The 15281-nt window shown below is 35.6% G+C and overlaps 1 long non-coding RNA gene across 4 annotated transcripts; it reads right to left on the bottom strand.

The window, feature by feature from the left end:
- Positions 1–7270: 7270 nt before the first annotated feature.
- Positions 7271–14871, bottom strand: LOC149501691 (uncharacterized). 4 transcript variants are annotated; one of them, XR_016324101.1, is made up of 4 exons: positions 14826–14871; positions 12597–12860; positions 9207–11730; positions 7271–8450 (listed from the first exon to the last, which is right to left on the bottom strand). It is a non-coding gene; the product is annotated as an uncharacterized LOC149501691 (long non-coding RNA). The 4 variants fall into 4 exon arrangements; XR_016324102.1 differs by lacking the exon at positions 7271–8450 and having other exon boundaries at positions 8924–11032; positions 11641–11730; XR_016324099.1 differs by lacking the exon at positions 7271–8450 and having other exon boundaries at positions 8924–11730.
- Between the last annotated feature and the right edge of the window lie 410 nt (positions 14872–15281).

The following is a 15281-nucleotide window of genomic DNA, read 5'->3' as shown; positions in this document are numbered from 1 at the left end:
TAATCTGAGTTAGTAACGAATTTATCCAATATAGTGGATTTCTTGACTGATAACGTCCAGAAAAATCCAGAAGGATTCTAATGGTTATCACGTTATCAGTCAACCTAATATGACGTTCTCGTCATATTATGACGAGAACGTCATATTACGAAGAAGACCGCGTATATTTCATATTTTGAAGTCGTTTTAAAGTGATAAAACCGACAAGAACAACATATGATGGCCGAATGTAGGATTGGTAAGAACGGAACGTATGAATAGAGTGTGGAACGGAGCGTTAAGATGTGAGTGAGAGAAAACGGAAAGAAAGAGAGAAGAGAATGACAGATAGAATGACAGAGAATTGGAAGATGGCGAAGACGGTTGAAAAATGAGTAAGACGTAATAAAATTAGTGTTAATTATTAATTACTATTATAATAGAAGATTTTGGAATAGTATAACTTTTATTTTGTGCGCTGCGATCCCTATTCTACATTTAATATAAAACTATCTTTTCCAGGGTTATGGATGTATATTAAATATATGTATGTGTATAATAAAAATCTTACATTTATTTCCGTTATCTGGTACCTGTAACACAAGTTCTTTACGAACTCACCACGGGACCAGTTAACGTGGCGTGATTGTTAGTAAATATTTATTATTATTTATTATTATTATTTAAGAAATTAAAGCCTTTGACTTCGCCCTCGTGTTTTAGGTGTGGTTTATAATTTCATCAAGTGAGCTCATCAACTGATTATATCTTTCTAAATGTTTTGTCAAAAGGCAGCACATTTCAATATGCGGGCAATATTTTAAAATGAAAATTTACAAACAATTAGCACATTTAATTTACTGATCTCATTTTACTGTTTGAGGGGTTGCGCAGGTATTTCTTTTTTCATAGGAAAGTAGGATTACAGGTGGCCCGAAGGCCTTTCCAGTTTAACTGGGATAGGTGGGCGAGCAAATGCTCAGCCAGAAGGGTTGGAATTAGCTAACAGCTGCAGGAGCGCCTCCGGAGGAGACCCAACAACTCAAGGGCAGCTGCTTCGCAAATGCACCTAGACCGCCAACACTTTGACCTTTTAGGATTTTTTGTCTCATTCTCTATGAGCATCACTCTTCACATACGTTATGAATATTTTTCACTGCTTCCACACAGAATCAGCACATCCTGCATATTGTGTTGGTGCTTCGGGAGCCAAGATGTTCTATGAAGAAGACGTATGAGCTGACCTTCACATAGGCCTGTCCTTATGACATTCACTTATATCTCTTTAATGTGCATGGAAGGATTCCGAGGAGTTACTCCATTTGAATTCATGGATGACTTTAGATTTTACTTCATATCGCTATAGTTGACAAATGTTGTATAAAACATTTCATATGCTGACTTTTGAAATGATACAAATGACCTGAAGCTCATTCAACTTTATACCTAGAACAATGTAGCAGCTGTTGTTGTCGACCTGAAAAGTCAGTCGGATAAAATGGCAAGAAATTTTTGTTTATTTTTATGTTGATGTACTCTTTTATATCCTTTTAATATAATTTGTATAACGGAGAGTTGAATAAACGTATTTATTGGTTATTTCTAAATGAAACATCTTCGGGGAAACCCTAAGAATGAAGATCACATTGAAGATCTCAGCGTGTACCTATATTTATTTATTTATTGCATAGGTGGGTGGACGAGCTCACAGCACACCTGGTAGTGGTTACTGGAGCCCATAAACATCTATAATGTAAATGCCGCCACCCACCTTGAGATATGAGTTCTAAGGTCTCAGTAAAGTTACAACGGCTGCCCCATCCTTCAAGCCGAAACGCGTTACTGCTTTACGGCAGAAATAGGCAAGGTGGTGGTACCTACCCGTGCGGACTCACAAGAGGTCCTACCACCAGTAATTACGCAAATTATAATTTTTGCGGGTTTGATTTTTATTACACGATGTTATTTATGCACCGGACGTATTAATCCTTTAGGCCACGACGACTTCAAAGCTTCATGAAGCTTCAAAAATGTAATGTACATAGATTATTGTATATTGTTATGATAATTGTCTAGATTTATGTATATCATTATGACCACGTTGGATAAAGAAGATTATTTTTATTAGAACCGATATTGTTTTGCGACTAGCGACGATTAATAGAGGCCCACATAAAGTTTCACAGCTCATAATGAAAACTGTGGTATTTTGACAAAATAAATACCTATTAAAATTAATAATGCTTTGTTAGTGTGTAATCCACAAAAAAGACGCATTTAGATTTGGGTTGTAATAAGTTAAACTAGGATATCTTTACCCTAGAAGATCTTTTCTTTTATTGTTATTTTACTGTCTTTTTAGGTAGATAAGCATACCTACTTACGGTGACTGGTTATCGTTTTTTATGGACGTCAGCAATGCTAAGGGCACAGCCAAGTCGCTGCCTACCGTTGTGTACTCTCCGCAAGCCTCGTTTCAAGAAGGACATGATAAGCGCTAGGGAAACACCGTGGAAGGGAATTAATTCCAAAGCGGGACGAAAATCCACAGTGAACAAACACATCGGTTCCAGATCTTTAGGCTATGACGACTTCACTTTCCGAATTAATTTGCGGGTATGTATCATGAGGGTGGGCGAAAAGCTGCCTTTCCATATATTTTTCTATTCCCTGTGTAAGCAGACGAGCATACGGCCCACCTAAGCGTAAGTTGTTTCCGTCGCTCAGGGAATTCAGCAATGCCAGAGGCAGAGTTAAGCCGCTGCCTACTACGAATATATAATAAGTCCTGCCTACCATAAAGGCCATATTGACATCTTCACCCTGACTATAGCTTAGGCATATTATTAGAAGTTGTTTGTTTCGAATAATTCCACTGTCAGCACGTTGTCTGCATCAACGGTAATCAAAGGGCGACCATTTGTTTGTTAAGGCACGAAATATTGTATTTTTGTTGTTTTATATTTATAAATTTAAAAGTCTATGGTAAGTGTGTATATCAGCCTCTGGTTCCAATAGTACAGAGAATCCTACTTTTGGTCTAGATGAGAGTGTGTGACTTGTTCCTGATTATATGTATATTATTCTGATTATTCAACTTTCTTAAGTCGCTAATAAGGTCAAATGTTATTGAAACATTCGATTTAAAAGAACTTTTGTCTTTCAACGCCACTAGAAGTCTTGTAATGGTAACGGTATCTCTGATTTATCTTATAAATATTTAATTAAAACCTACGCGAAAATGCTTCGATGCGAACCCGATATCTTATATGATGGATTGGGTCAATAATACACCCCCGATCACCCTCTTCGGCCAACCTATACCCTGGACCAGGAAGGTCAAGTACCTGGGAGTAACCCTGGATGCATCCATGACATTCCGTCCGCATATAAAAACAGTCCGTGACCGTGCCGCATTTATTCTCGGTAGACTCTATCCCATGATCTGTAAGCGGAGTAAAATGTCCCTTCGGAACAAGGTGACACTTTACAAAACTTGCATAAGGCCCGTCATGACTTACGCGAGTGTGGTGTTCGCTCACGCGGCCCGCACACACATAGACACCCTCCAATCCCTACAATCCCGCTTTTGCAGGTTAGCCGTCGGGGCTCCGTGGTTCGTGAGGAACGTCGACCTTCACGACGACCTGGGCCTCGAATCGATCCGCAAACACATGAAGTTAGTGTCGGAACGTTACTTCGATAAGGCTATGCGTCATGATAATCGCCTTATCGTTGCCGCCGCTGATTACTCCCCGAATCCTGATCACGCAGGAGCAAGTCACCGTCGTCGCCCTAGACACGTCCTTACGGATCCATCAGATCCAATAACTCTTGCATTAGATACCTTCAGCTCTAACACTAGGAGCAGGCTGAGGAACCTCGGTAACCGTACTCGTCGAACTCGACAAAGAGGTCGACGTGCAACCTAACCCATGCATCAGCCCGCTGAGTTTCTCGCCGGATCTTCTCAGTGGGTCGCGATTCCGATCCGGTAGTAGATTCATTCGCGAAGCAATTGCTCTTGAGTTGTTAGGTCTCCTTCGGAGGCGCTCGGGCAGTTGTTAGCAAATCCCCCCCCTCCTGGCTGAGCCTTTGCTCGCCCACCTGTCCTGGTGAAGCTGGAAAGGCCTCCGGGCCACCAGTAATCTTTCAATCATAAAAAAAAAAAAAAAAGGGTCAATAATTTGGCATTGAATTATAAAGGAAAATTAAAAACTTAGAAAACCGAAATTTTTTCTTTGAAATAGTTTTAAGAGACATTTATACTTAATTTTCGCGATCCCAGTTTCACTCATGCTATGCGCTGGATGCGAAAGGCAAAAGCCCGAAGGGAGTGGAGTACATGTGATGAGACCTACACTTAGCATTAGGTGAACACGGGTTGAAAAAGTTTTACTGATGAAAATTTGTATCTCTTTGTATGGTGCGGATGCCATGACCTGTTGCCTTAGGACTTCATATTTTTAATATCACAAAATAAACCACTTTCTTATTCTGTAATTCATCTTAAAGATTACTGGTGGCCCGGAGGCCTTTCCAGCTTCACCAGGACAGGTGGGCGAGCAAAGGCTCAGCCAGGAAGGGTGGGATTTGCTAACAACTGCCCGAGCGCCTCCGAAGGAGACCTAACAACTCAAGAGCAATTGTTTCGCGAATGAATCTACTACCGGATCGAAATCGCGACCCACTGAGAAGATCCGGCGAGAAACTCAGCGGGCTGATGTATGGGTTAGGCTGCACGTCGACCTCTTTGTCGAGTTCGACGAGTACGGTTACCGGGGCTCCTCAGCCTGCTCCTAGTGTTAGAGCTGAAGGTATCTAATGCAAGAGTTATTGGATCTGATGGATCCGTAAGGACGTGTCTAGGGCGACGACAGTGACTTGCTCCTGCGTGATCAGGATTCAGGGAGTAGTCAGCGGCGGCAACGATAAGGCGATTATCATGACGAGTAATTCATCTGCTTTGTGGTGAAAGTTCAATACTCATTGTATAAGTTTTCTGTCCCTTAACCATTTCAGATTGCGTAATTAATACTGTGATTGTCCAAAATAATTACATTGCGTCCATTTACATTTTTATCTCTATTCAATTCTTAATTTGACAGATATAATTTGTCTTTAGTGAAAAAAACACAATATCTATAATATATATATGAAAATAATTTCTCAGTTGTTCAGACTATTATAAGATTTACTTTTTAGTAAAATCTGTAAGCGCATTCTTTCAAATGATCTAATTCTCCATGAAATGTTAGTTTACATCACAACTTTCAAATCATTCTTCGCCGAAAAAAACATTTATAACGCCGTTACAATTCCGTAGAACGTCGTCGTTCCAAAATAGCTCGCCCTCTGTCGAAAGCAACGAGGAACGGCGGCATCGCCAAACACGTCCTGGGTAACGAATAACGAGAATAACGACCAACCAGCGCTACGGGTAACGACCGCCGTTCGAGGTGAACCTCGAAATAGGTTTTGCACTCGCTTCTACTATTTCAACATGTAGTACTAAAAGACAGGCTGAAGCCTGTTTTTTTCAGTCTGGCGAGAGCAGTGGAGCCTTCAGCACCGTTGCTCGGCAGCCAGATGGCGCAGGCAGTGGTCCAGAGTCTTTTGGTGTTGTTAGGTTCCGTCAGATGGAACTGCTAATACTATTCCGAACTGGAAAATAGTATTAGAGTTTTGTCGCTAGATGGAACTATAAGCAATGAAAGACTGACTATCTAGTAAGTTTTTATTTTTTTCCTCTGCCCTAAGACCTTTAAAACTGTAAAAAAATGTTCTATTGTATGATTTTTTACTTATTTTAGATACTTCAATTCATTTATATTAGATACTTACATTTTCCTGATGCTCAGTCAATTTTAATAACTTATTGGTAATAAGTCTGCCTTCTCTGCATAATTTTCCTTCTGTTAGCATTATTTTATACTTAATTTCCTTCATTTGACGTGTTTGATCTATGTCTTTATTCTGTTCATAATTTTTAACTGTTTTTAATACATTCGCTCGTAAAGCGTACCGTAATATTATTAGGGAAAACAATACGAATATAGTGTGTACGAATATGAATATAGTGAATTGACAGAACCATGGTTCGCGAAGCTTGTTTAGCGCCATCTATCGAGCGCCAATGACATTTTCACTGTACACATTGGCAATCACTGCTGATCCTACCACTCCACCTGTTTACTATAAGGGCAAATTTAGAATACTGAAAAAAATACGTAGCCTGTTTTTATTTCTGAAATATTCAATTCTAAAATAAATATTCCAGGATTTATTTAGGATTAGATTTAGGAAAGGATTATAAGTTTGCATTACTTTGACCTCGGTGGTGGTTAACCTGCCATTTTGTGATGCTAAGGAGTATTTAGTAGGTATTACGTAACTATATGTTTAGGTCTATGAATGTAATTAATAAAACAGCAACAATAGATCATTTTATTAACACTAATGAACAACGAAATTTATTATGTCTGTTTCTTTAGTAAAATATTATATCAACACTAGTTTTTGCACAATTACGGGAATTTTACCGTGGTCATTGATATATCAAAATTTAGATAAATTTTAATATGTTAAATTTTCTCTATTGTATTGTTTTGAACATTGATACATTGAAAAAACTGAGTAAAAACTACTAAAACAGAACTAAGAAAAGCAAGAAAAAAAAAAGATGATACCTAGTTGTCTGTGTTGCCTTTGCCAATTAAATGTAGTGCAATGAAATTAAAATTGTATTCACATATTTTTTTTAACTGACTGTCAAACAAAAAAAAGTAAAAATATTGAAACAATAAATTCAAATTGGCAAATTTCAACCACAAGCAATTTTAGTATCAATAAATTTTGCACTCAATGTGTATCTACATTTTTTTGTTCTCATGAAACGTTTCAAAAGTAATAAAAAACTTTAGTCTTTAATTCTTTATGAAGAAAAACTTTATTCTTACTTCCTTATCCATAATTCACAGTGAAGTCCATGATGACTATGATCCTTTGCGGCCAAAATAGACAGAACGATTATACCATCTCGTGTAAGCTCGCCATACTTATTTAACCAGATGTAAACAAGTCTAGGCTTACACATAAGATATCTATCATGTCCTGATAAAACTCGTCATATGTTAGGCCAAGCTCGAAGTCTTTGGTTGGTTGGTTGGTTAGTTCTTTTGAATAATATTCCATTAGCAAAAAATCGCATTAAGATATTTAAATTATTTTTAGGTATACTTTATTTTTTAAACTTCATCATTTGAATTTCGAAAGAAAAAAGTTTATTTATCTCACGTTTTCATTTTTCAACTCTTTGCTTTAGATGTACGAAATATTGAAGTGAAAGAAAACAAACTTAAATCAACTTGTTTAAATTTATCTTGACGTCTTTAAAACGTCAAGTGAATTGTCCTGATTCGGAAATAACATCTTCATAAATTTCATAATACACGCAGATACCTACTTACGTCAATTATTATGAAAGTCATTAATTACGTCGCGGCTATGCGTTATTTTTAACAGACGGCTTGACAAGTCTTCCTGTAGGAGTCCCTTTGTAGCCTAAACGCAGCAATGCGTTTGATCAAATTTAACAGAATATTATGTTTAGGTTCTTAAGATTTTTGATAAGATTGCCGTATACTAATTCGATAAAAAATGGAAAAATAACATGTTTTTTCTTCTACATTTTGTAAATTTGAAAACTTCAAGAAAATAAATATACATTGGTATTCAGAGACTAAGAAAGCTGTTCAATACTAGAAACAATAAAATATCTGCAAAAATATTTTCAAAACATCGTCGACGCCTAAAAATTGTTTTTTATAGTTCCACTTGATATTAAACTCAAAAACCTAAATATTTCAACGAAGTCATTCGGATTTATAACGTCCAAGGGGAAATAATACACTAGAAATATTTAAACATTTATGTAGGTGCTTGTCAGGTCAAACGGTCGTTGCAAGAACTTTTCAATGTCACAACGAAAAAAGAAAAATTTAAATATTACACGTGCTCTACATTAAATTAAAGTATTAAGGTATTATTTCGAAAAAAAAAAAAAAAATTAAGACATAAAGGAGTTTGCATAAATCTTAACATAGTAATCTTAATCAGTTGTTGATTGGCCTCAAAATTGGCATATTAGACTTTAAAAAAATTCAAACAAACAAAAGCGCGCTGAGATTCCACGAATTGAAGAACGTTAATTTAGGACCAAAGTATCATATTACAAAATCGTATAAAATCTAGAAGCTTTTATAAATATTTTCTGCATAGTAAAACTATTGGTAAAGCTCATAAAATAGATAGCTACATAAATAAATACTTATTTACAAAGTGCTTCACAAAAATAACTCATTGTTGGCACGGATTCTCGGTTCGAATACTTTAGTTATTCGTCAAACACGAATGTCGAATTTTAGGTATGACGCACACGGCGAGCATGCAGGTGCTGTCAACGAACTTACCTGTGAAATAATGTAGAATCCTTCTAAAGACGAAGATTAACTGGTTTTAATGTCACACGAAATAATCAATATCAGTCCTTAATGATTTCGAATCCAAAACTCAGGTGAATATCTCAGGTCACAGTGATTTTTTCTCTGAACTCTCCATAAGAATGTACTTGTGGTTAAGTTTATAATTTTTATCCTTGGCTTATGAGCTACCAGTTTTTTTTCACAAACTAGTAATAATTTAAGTTTACGTTAAATTCTTAAACAAAAAATATGTACCTACAACTTATATCTATTACTATCGTTTGCATTTAAAATTAAATTAAAAATTAAGCCATGTTATGGCCTCGATTATTTTAAATTATAAAAAAATATTTTTCTTCCTTTTCATTAAAAAAAGTAAATACAAACAACTTACTATTAGGTACTATCGTTTTAAAATCGTTTATCGTTTACAAACTACTTACTATTACTATAGTTTCCATTTAAAATTAAATTAATATTTAAGCCAAGGCATGGCTTCGATTATTTTTAATTTTAAAAAGGCTATTTTTATTACTTTTCATTGTATATTTCTTAACAACACTAACAGTACTTCAGAAATAATGGAGACTGCGACGGGAATTGAATTGTAAAAATATAAATCATTCCAGTACAATAACAAGTCGTCATCAATAGCATTAAAACTGACTATAATAAGACCAAAATAGTAATGACGGAAAATTTCCATTCAAACTAGTTAGGTTCATGTTACCATTATGTCTTCACCTGGATATTATAGTCAGACTGGATTCTTCACTGTTACCAAATTAATCCCCGGTGTATTTTGTAATCTGTATTTTCTGAGAAAAGCTCAGACTCCAGCCACCCGCGCGACCAAAATAGATCTGTTGGTAGGTTGGTAGGAGTCCGGCGGACACTGTTGGTTTCTCGACGCTGCCAGGAAATATGCTTTCTTCATTTCTTTTTATTCCTGTCCCGATTACCAAACAAACATTCTATAAATATTTTCGTACGATGGACCGCCGTCATAAATTTGTTATATAAATACGCGGCTGAACAATGACTTCTATGACAATTGATTTTGAATAACGACGACAGGACTAATAATAACTTTTGCTTTCATTCATTTACCTGTAGGGGGGTATCTTTTTCATCTTAAAACTCTTTTGCTTTATTTGTATTTTAACAGCTTTCATTTGAGTAATTATCGAATCTTGGCGATTAATTATTGTAATGCTATTTTTACTTGTCTGGACAATAACAAACTGATAAACTTATTTTAAGTACTTCGGGGCTCACGGGTAAGATTTAGTTTTCTTTGCGTACTGTACCGTCTGTTTCACGGAGACTGCTCTAAGGATCTGTCTGAGGAGACTTCTTCATGTGCTTTTAGTTATAACTTAGAGACCAATTTATCCATATTTCCTGAAACCATTGCGTTCATTGATCATTGTTCCTTAGTAACCGTTTCATGAAGTTGTGGTACAAATCCAAGCCATTTCTCCGTGGCTTGACAATAACAAAAAGTGTTATCAACATATATATATAACATCATACATAAAATATCATACATATAATGAACATATATATAACATCTGGCCATCGCTAACACATAAGTAAACGTCAGTGATTAAAGATCAAAGCCGCTGGAAACAGGAAGACTCTTGTGCCCGAATGCTATTCTTGCTGACAAAAATTTAAGATTATCGTGTTGTTTTCATCGTGGGCCCGATACAAGAATAAACCACGGATTCTCAGTGCGTTACAAGTTTTAACTATGAGGTAATTTGAAAATTATCCATCGAGTTATTGGGCTGTAGCAGTTCTAAAAATAATACAAGATGCAGAATGACGAACACATATATCCTGGTGCAGAACTCGTGTGTGCCAATTTCAAATATTTCTTTTATCTAGACATTTTTTTGTAGAAAATAAAACTAGGTTTAATATTTAATAATATTAGTATTGACTTCGGCTGATTCGTTTGAAGTTTGATCTTGAATTTAAAACTTCTTTACGTTTTTTATTTCGTCGCATTATAGGTGCCAACTGGGTTATTATAATACGAATGTGCTGAAGTAATTTATGCGTCCGCGTACTGTAATTTCAACTTTTTAATACTGTCTAGAATAAATTATGTAATCCCGTAATACGTGAAGTCTAGGAATATGCACTAATTCTAAAATATAAAACTTTAGATTTATAATAAGACGTTACAAAATCATCTAGAAACATAAAGGAAAGGAAATGCGTAAATTAAATCTATAATTTTAGTGTCGTACTAACTATGATAAGTCACCGGCGATACTAATAGCTGTAGTCTCAAAAAATCACAGATCAATCCTAGATCTAACTATTACAAGAGTAAGAATTTTTATTACACCATTTAGGACCGACGACTAACAATAATATAATTAATAAACTAAACTCTCATATGATATTGATAATGCTGGTAAATCGGCGTGAAGTTTGAAACAGTTTTCCAACACAGTTTGAATCTTCGACTTCTTCAGTGACTCATAATGGGCGCTAATTTTCTCGTGGTAGTTTTACTCTCGTGAAGAGTGATGGTCTACGAAACGTCTGGTACGCTAACAAAAATATGTTTTGTTACACCTAAACTAAAAATGTAGCTTTGCTGTAAAAAATGTTATTTTATTGTTTATATTAACAAGCTCACAAACCACCGCTCGTTAGGTAGTTAGTGGGGCCCATCGAAATAGCAACGTGAATGGTACCACCCAAATAAGCAAATGAGGTTAAGGCATACATTTTATCTTCATAGCAAAAATGGGTAGAGACCCATATGGCCTTACAATAAATAATAATAATTTTGCGGTAGGCAGCGGCTTGGCTCTGCCCCTGGCATTGCTGAAGTCCATGGGCGACGGTAACCACTCACCATCAGGTAGTCTGTATGCTCGTCTGCCTACAAGGGCAATAAAAAATAAATAAAAAAATAACCCTTACCGCCGATAATTATGAAATTTTATTCGCTTTTCTGGTTTAATTTTTATTACACGATGTTATTCCTTCACTGTGGAAGTCGTTCGTAGGCATATGTTATGTACGTTTTTCAGTTACTAAAATTGGTCGTTGCCAGCGGGATTTAAACACGATCATAGTCGGATCGCGCGATACATTTACATCGGGCATGTTATCCTTTTAGGCCATTACAGCTCGTTACTATTTACCTTACCTTAATGTAGAACAGAATAAAATAACTTTATTTCAGTGTAATACTCGTCGTAGTCTTCTATTTGCTAATCATCATCTTAGTGCGTTAAATCTGTGAAATAACTTTTCAATAATGTATAAAATGACTTCATTGGAACACTTTTTCTATTGATCTGTCCTATATAGATAATTAAGGGGCTTAATTATGCAATTTTTTTTAGATGATATAGAACTATAATCAGTAATCAATTAATAAAATGTTTCAAATTAAAAATAACTGTATGCGGTCGGGATTACAAGTTTGCATTACTATTCTTTTAAGGTTTGTTTCACAATTATCAGATAATTGTTATGCATAAGATTTTAAACAATTCGGATATACATAAAACATACAATCCACGCATTAAAATCAATTGATTCGCTATTATGTTCAATCAAGTCATAATTAATTTCATGTTTGAATAATTAATACACGCGATTCCATTCCGCACTGCTCTTGCTAGGGCTGGTGTTAGCAATTATCTCAGGTTGAACTCGCGAGCTCACCTGTCGATCGTCCGTGAGTACTGAAAATAGCCCCTTAGGTTACCAACGATTAGGAAGAGAATGAAAAACTACACAAATTGTTTTAGGTGCTAGCCATTATTTGTTTACCTGACAATTCGGTATTTCATCCGATGAATAACTTACATCTGTTTGTTGAAATATAATCGCTAAGAAAATAGTTTCTCAAATGTGAACTGTGATCCAAATGTTATACCTACGCTGCATGTTTAAATTTGTAACATTTTTTTTTTAATCAAACATAAATCAGTGGCAATGAATCTTGCGATTTTAGTCTTGAATCGTTTTAAGTACACTGTTAAATTGCTCGTTCAAATCATTTGTAAGTTTATTTAAAAAAAATATTATATTGCATAAACTACGAAAGTTTTCTGAACACGTCAACTGCTAACGAAACAGTAAAATTAAACTTACGCTTAAAAAAAACAGGAGTCGATAACCACGTCCAGTGCAAAATAATAACTGAACGTTAACATTTTATTTCAGTAGTATTCGTCTAAAAGTAACTACCTCTGAAATTTTAATACGGCGTGGGAGTGTGTCTACCCACGGTAGTTGCATGAGTAATGCTGGCCAGCGATGAGTTCTGTAGCACTGAGTAAGACGCCTGTTGCGTTCGTGGCACACCATTTTATTTTAGCCACAGCCCACACGAAGCTCCATGGAGATCCGCCACACCTGCGGCACCGGATTGACTCATAAACACCTGAATGTTATTTAATCCGAGATTAAAACATTCCACTTGTTTTTAAACAAGTACTATTTAATATTTCCATCTGCTTTGTAACATCGAACGGGTTTGTTTGATAATACAAAGGGGCCATACAATCCATCGAACCAAAAATCCGTGTAGTTAAAAATATAAATACCGCTATAAATCGATAAATCCAATAACTTATTTGAGACAGTGGGATTTCTGCTGGCTGGAAGGCATTAAAATCTAATAGCTGTGATGGATGCAGTAAATTTACCAATATGCGTCACAAATGCCAAATACGCTTGCGTTTATCCTTGTGCTAATACATGAGATACGTTCTAATGATCTGCCAGAGACTTTCAAAATTATTTCATATCGACGTAATTAGAATCTCTCTTTGGAGACAATTTGTCACCTTTGTCATTATGAAACAGAACATAGTACAAAGGGGCAAGTTTGAGGTATAGACAGATTGAACGTTTGCCAACGATGAATTTTACCGCAACACATTTTTGTAGATCGTTTCTCAACCGTAAAATATTGTCGCCCATGCTAATTTTTTTTACAAAAATAAGTTTTCTCTGATATGACGGACAACGAATTTCAGATAAATTTTGAACGTAAAATAGCGCAAGAACACGTTCGTGTAACACGTGAAGTTCTGGTACTTACATTACCGAATAGTAAACCGTCGACGTCGCCCAAAGCAAGTCATTACGGATTCTCCTGATCCATTAACGGTGCTTTTAGGCACCACAAGCACCGGTCACCGTCCTCGTCGAGCCCTGGCTCGACCAGCGAATTGACCCATAGACACAGCCCACTGAGTTTCTCGCCGGATCTTCTCAGTGGGTCGCGTTTCCGATCCGGTGGTAGATTCTGCGAAGCACTGCTCTTGCTAGGGTCAGTGCTAGCAACACTCCGGTTTGAGCCCCATGAGCTCACCTACACACGCTAGGGGTGAAGCTGAAATAGCCTCTCAAGGCTATCAGCATAGGTAAAAAAAAAAGGTACTTACATTTACGTATCACTTTCCCCAGTGTTTTCCTACAGTTTAGTTTAACGACACTGAGTCAATACATATATACAAACTAATAAATATATACTCTATATACTATACTCGTACCTACAATGTGCGGACAATACAATACATATAGGTATACTTACATATAAATACATTTTAGTTTTTTTTTAATTCATCAATAAAAACCCGTACTAGTATAATTTAGAACTTCAACATGTAATTTTCAATTATTTCATTAAAATTATTTCATCTCACTTCTAAATAGGGATAAAAAAATAATAATTATGTTTTATTTGTGGGTCGTTTGGTTCCTCAACAAACATGTGGTGAATGACATTGACCGACTACATCTAATAAGGTATAAGACCATGTTCCTGTTTGCTGCCGGATATTATGCTTCGAATTTTATTTAGTACGTTTTCTTAACTGTCTACTTTAATTATTGCAATTTTTGTATTATTTTTGACAGTTTAATATCGAGGAATTAAATGCCATTTATTCTAAACAGTTTTATTATAAATCTTACGTCAGAATTGTTAATATTTTGAATCTGTTATTCCACTCACCTCATTTGGTATAAAGCTACAATTAAAGATAAAAAACGGAACGTAACCAATTATAAACAACAGATATATCTTTTAATTAATGTATATATTACAAAACGGACGGTTCTATAAACAAATCAATAAACTGATAGATTAATGCGATGTATTAGTGTGGATTAGACCGCGTTTGCAGCAAAGACTTGTTATATATAGGTACATGGTTATTTTTGGGGAAATATATTAATAGAGGAACAGGTGTGAGCATTTTGGCAGGGTTGCCATATGGACACGGTGCTGGGCTAATTGTTAAAGTAATATCAAAATGTACTTTGTTGTATAATTATACATGTAAATATAAAGCGCGGATTCAGCACTACCTTGTCTAGTCAGATTATTTTGTTGATGTGTTTACACTTTTACGACTGACAGCACAGTGGTCATTATTTGTTAGATTATGGCTACATGTCAAATTTTTTTGACTCATATGAATTACTAGTTTTGTTATGTGTTGCCAAACTGGTGAATCACTCATCTTTCTTGTTCATCCTATTTTTGTTCAATTAAGGCAATGCAATAATATCTAAAACATTCTTGTTTTATTAATGTTCTGGGGAAAGTTTAAATGGCACGTTAATATACACGGGTAGTCCGTAGATATTTATTTTGGTGCAGCTCGTGATGTAGGGTCCAGATTTCACTATCCTTAAACATAGTAGCTGGATGATTTAGTGAATTCTTGATGTTGAATTTGCATGCTCTTTTCTAGATTTTTTACGTGTGAACATACATGAGTTCTATCAAATCTTGTATTCTTATACATTATAGAATATTTT

The sequence above is a fragment of the Bombyx mandarina genome, chromosome 13 (assembly GCF_030267445.1).
Source record: "Bombyx mandarina strain Sakado chromosome 13, ASM3026744v2".
Taxonomy (NCBI): domain Eukaryota; kingdom Metazoa; phylum Arthropoda; class Insecta; order Lepidoptera; family Bombycidae; genus Bombyx; species Bombyx mandarina.
Note: the sequence above shows the minus strand (reverse complement) of the source record. Positions and strands in the feature narration are given on the sequence as shown.